This window comes from Prionailurus bengalensis, chromosome X (genome assembly GCF_016509475.1).
Source record: "Prionailurus bengalensis isolate Pbe53 chromosome X, Fcat_Pben_1.1_paternal_pri, whole genome shotgun sequence".
Classification (NCBI taxonomy): Eukaryota; Metazoa; Chordata; class Mammalia; order Carnivora; family Felidae; genus Prionailurus; species Prionailurus bengalensis.
The window spans coordinates 110,999,710-111,004,765 of record NC_057361.1 but is presented as its reverse complement, the minus strand read 5'-3'; the positions used below and the strand labels follow the sequence as shown (position 1 = coordinate 111,004,765).

At 50.1% G+C, this 5,056-nt stretch overlaps 1 pseudogene; it reads left to right on the top strand.

Annotated features, from left to right (window-relative positions):
- The first annotated feature begins 3,620 nt into the window (after positions 1-3,620).
- On the top strand, positions 3,621-4,689 carry LOC122477152 (annotated as a pseudogene).
- Positions 4,690-5,056: the final 367 nt, after the last annotated feature.

The following is a 5,056-nucleotide window of genomic DNA, read 5'->3' as shown; positions in this document are numbered from 1 at the left end:
CTGGGATGTGACTTCTTGCTTCAGGGCTATTTTTTAACTAAATATTTTCCTTTTCTACTTGTCCGCAGCGGATACACATGCACTGCTGGGTGCCTGTAAACCTCCGGATATATTTACAAGTGTGATTTACATATAGAGCTCCAATTAAGCATGTTTGTTAAATTTTATTGACTTCAAAATAAAAATTATCATGAAATAGTATTTGAAAACAATTATAAAAATAGTTTTCTTTTTTTAATGTTTTTGAGAGACAGAGCAGGGGACGGGCGGGGGGGTGGGGGGGAGACGGAGATTCCTAAGCAGGCTCTGCCCTGTTAGTGCAGACCCCAACACGGGGCTCGAACTCATGAACCATGAGATCATGACCTGAGCTGAAATCAAGGGTCCGACGCGTAACCAACTGAGCACCTCTTGAACGAAAATTTCAAAGGTTCTCTGGGAATCTTTCTCCTTCTCACTTCACAAAGGGATGGGCCAGGCAACCCAGCATGACACTCCCTTTAAAATACCTACCCCAAAGGGTGGCTGACTTGCCTCCTTCGCTAGGATTATTGATAGTCTGGAGTCTTCAGTTTTGGGGTTTTGTTTTGTTTTCTACCTGGAGCTAGGAAGTGGCCGTGCCGGCAGAACCCCTCGGATTTCCATGGGGCAACACTAGTTTCGTGGGTGGATTGGTGGCCCCACAAAAATGTATGCCCATGTCCCAACCTCCAGAAACTGTGATTATGACCTGATTGGGGGAAAAGGGTCTTTGCAGATGTAATTAAGCTAAGAATCTTGAAATGAGATCATCCTAGATTTAGGAAGGGCCCTAAATCCAGTAACAGGTGGCCTTACAAGGGAAAGGCAGAGGAAGACTTAGGACAGGACACATAAGAAGAAAGCCGTGTGAAGATAGACTCAGAGACTGGAGTACTGCAGTCCCAAGATGAGGAATCCCGAAAGCCGCCAGGAGCTGGAAGTGGCAAGGAAGATACGATGATTAATTGTACGTGTCGACTTGGCTGGACCACAGGATACCCAGATATTTGGCCAAACGTTATTCTTCTGGGTGTTTCTGTGAGGGTGTTTTAGATGACATTAACATTAAATCAGAGGGCTTTGGGTAAAGCAGATTGGCCTCCATAATGTAGGCAGGCTTCATCCCACGAGTTGAAAGCCAGAACAGAGCAAAAAAGATGACCCCACCCCCGCCCCCAGCAAAAGAGAAGTCTTCGGCAGATTGACTTCCAACTTGATCTGAGACGTTGGCTCTTCCTGGTCCTATAGCAGCCTGCTTTCAGCCTCAAACTGGAACGTTGGTTCTCCTGGGCCTCCAGCCTGCCAGTCCACCCTGCAGATTTCAGACTTGCCAGCCTTCATGTTCCTTATGATCAATCTGTCTCTGTCTCTGTCTCTCTCTTCTATTGGTTCTGTTTCTCTGGAGAAGCCTGACTAACACCCAAGGGTACTCCAGTCACCATGGCCTCTGACTTTTCCAGGATCTGGGCCAGGTGGCCTTTGGAACATTTTCAGAAACACGGACTTCCATGGGTATTTCGAAGCCCGATATAGGAGTCAGGGACATGTGCAGGATTAAGAAGTCGCAAGGTCATGGAAACACCCACACGCCCCTGGATTCAAATTCCGATTTAGCACTTACCACCTCGGGGGTACTTAAGAGCCTCACTTAACCTCTGTGAAGCTATTTCCTCATCTAAGCAATGAGGGGTCCTATGAGGAACAGAGAGAATGTAGGTAACACGCCTCTTCTCCTCCCTAACCCCCTCCTTCTCTCATATGCGAGCTCCCTAGGCAACGTTTCTTCCCACCCCATCTGGCCTGACAGCCCTTGACTCCAGTCAGGATGCCGTAATCCATTTCTCCCAGCCTGTGTAGTCGGCACCCTGTTCCTGCCTTGGGGCTTTGCACCCCTTTACCCTGCCTACCCAAAATCCTAGACCTCCTGAGAGGCACAGCTCACGGTCCCCCCGTCCCAGGAGGTCTTGCAGTGGCCAGGCCAGGACCTCCCTCCCACCTCTGCACTCCTGCAACACATGGTCTAAACAGTTCCTCTGGCTCTTAGCGAATACTACCTCACTTCTCTTCTCCTCCTGTCTGTGCAGCCAGTTCCCAGCATGCAATCAGGCGGTTTGGGAACTGGAAACCATTTCCCATAGAAACAATGTTATGGATGACTGTCAGACTAGCAAAAAGAGTACTCAATATTCTATTGGGCTTTGAGCTTCTGGAAAGCAGGCCTCACGTACATTCCAAGTATTATAATTATGATCTATTATGCATAAGGAGAAGCAGTATAGACGGTGTCCCTCTGTTCTGGCTGCATCATCTTGTGTAGCTGCCTCCTGGGCTAATAGCCATCCAGCCTCGGCTTCCCATTTGGTCCCAGCAAGGCGGCCTGCCTGTGGCCCTGGGCCACGGGGCCTCTGGCAGTCTGACTCACTGTGCTAGCAGGGGCTTCAGAGAGTCACCGGGGCCAGTCCCCCGCCGTCAGGCAGGTCCGGGACCAGACCACCCGGACAGGTGGCTGAAGATGTCCAGAGAAAGGCCGCCAGCCCAGCTGGGCACAGAGCTAAGCCCGCCTGGCAGGCAGGAAGTGCTTCCCCAGGTCTGAGGGGAGGAGTGGGCCTCCTTGCCCTGGTTGGTGGCCCGGCGGTGGCGGCAGCAGGCTGTGGAGGGACCGGAGAGAGCAGGCCCGGCCCACGCGAAGGCCAACGCGAGCCCGGGCATCTTTCCTGGCCCAGGGCCGCCTTGTCAGCCCCAGCTTGAAGCTGGACAGCCACTTGCCCTTTTACTGGGAAGGGGCTCGGACAAGGGAAATCGTCCCTCTGCAGTCCGGGGCCCGGGGAGATAAAGACCAGCTCAGCACTCTGCCTGGAGCTCACAGATGGCATTGAGGTCTGGGTCTGGGGTAGTTCATTTAACTCCTTAGTGTCTGGTACCCAACCCTCCACTAGCGTATCAGCATCACCCGGGAGTTTATTAGAAATGCAGACTCCCAGGGGCACCTGACTGGTTCAGTTGGTAGAGCAAGTGACTCTTGATCGCGGGGTCTAGACTTCAAGCCCCAAATTGGGCATAGAGCTTACTTTTAAAGATAAATAAGTTAAAACGAAAATGAAAAAGTCTTGCTAAAAAGAAATACAAAATCCCAGTCCCCGCTCCCACCCCCACACCTACTCTTCCAGAATCTGCATTTTAATAAGATCCCCAGGTGACCGGTATGTGCATTAAAGCTGGAGAGGCCCCGCCTTAATTGTTAAAGGCAGGCCAGAATAAAACCTAGATTTGCAATCTGATGACCTGGGACAGCAATGGCGGTTCCTGCCAGGGTCAAAACAAAAACCCGTCCGAGGCAAGGCTGGGGTGAATAGAAGGCAAGATCATCGCCGCCCAGCCCAGTCCAGCCTCCCGAAAACACTCAAGAGTGTCCCTAACCAGGGGACTGCTAGTATTGGTATTTGTATTTATCTTCTCAACTAGACTGTGAGGTTTGAAAGGCCAGGGATCATATTGCATGAGTGTATATTATGGGAGAAAAATAGTCTATAATTAACGAGCACAAGCTTTGGAATAGGTGGACCTGCCTTCCAGGCCTGGAATTTCCACCAGCTTCCTGCATGGCCTTAGCCATTGGCACACGGTATTCGGTAGCCTCGGAATCCTCATCTGTATCACTAATAGTTGCGAAAATCTGCCTCCCAGGATGGGGGGGAAGATGAAATGAGTAAATATCAGAAATGTACCTAGTAGGGGTACCTGGCTGGCTCAGTCACACGGCTCAGTAGAGCATGTGACTTGTTATCGGGTCGTAAATTCGAGCAGAGATTGCTTTAAAAATATACCTGGTGAATAACAGGTACTCAGTGAAGCAGTTCTCCCTTCCCCTATGATTCTCCCTGTCTCCAGTGTCTAGCTCCAGGCCGGCACGTTTTAAATGCTAAATAAAAATCCGCTAGGTGATGGATCCCTTAGATGGTCCTTAATAAACTACATTTTTCAAACGTGCTGAAAATCAGAAGAAACACAACTTGCTGCTTTCTTAACTGTCTTTCCAAATATCAAAGCAAAATCATCCTTGTTACGGGAATGTTTGGAGAACACAGTACTGCACGATAAAAATCTAGCCGCAGCTCGGAGGCAGGGGTGCATCCAAGATTCAGCCCCACCGCTTTGCCTTGGCGGAGGAAGGTGTCGCTGCTGGAGGTGTACTGGACAGTAATACTGCTTTACAAGAGGCGCTGAAGACCGCCCTCACCCACCGTGGCCAAGCACCGGGAACCGGGGAAGCCGCCAGAGCCTTCGACAATCGCCAACCCACCTTTGTATGCTTGTGTCCAACTGTGACGAGCCTGTGCATGTCAAGTTGGTGGAGGCCCTTTGTGCCCAACACCAAATCCACCTAATCGAGCTTGACGACAAGAAACTAGGGTAGGGAGGAGGTAGACGGACACAGAAGGAGAACCCCGCAAAGCGGTTGGCTGCGGCTGCCTAGTAGTTAAGGACTGTGGCAGAGTCTCAGACCAAGGATGTCATCGAGGAGTGCTGCAAATGCAAGAAAAAACAAATTAAAGAGTTGGCTCTTGTTCCTCAAAAAAAAAAAAAAATCTAAAATTTGCTATAAGACCACCATCTGGCAACATACTATGTTGATGCGAATGTTTTGGAATATTTCCTTCCATTGCTTCTCTCTCTTTCTCTCTCTCTCTCTCTCTCTATGTTATATAAACTCTCTCTCCATATACATTTATTTATATTATATAAATCTAAGAGAAGGAGAGAGATGGGGCGCCCGGCTGGCTTGGTCAGTGGAGCAGGCGACTCTCGATCTCAGGGTTGTGGGTTTGTGCCTCAGGTTGGGTAGAGAAGCCTTAAAAAAATAAAATCTCCGGGGCGCCTGGGTGGCTCAGTCGGTTAAGCCTCCAACTTCAACTCAGGTCATGATCTCAGGATTCACAGGGCTCGGATTCACAGGTTCAAGCCCCGTGTCGGGCTCTGTGCTGACAGCTCGGATGGAGCCTGGAGTCTGATTGGGATTCTGTCTCTCTCTCCAGAC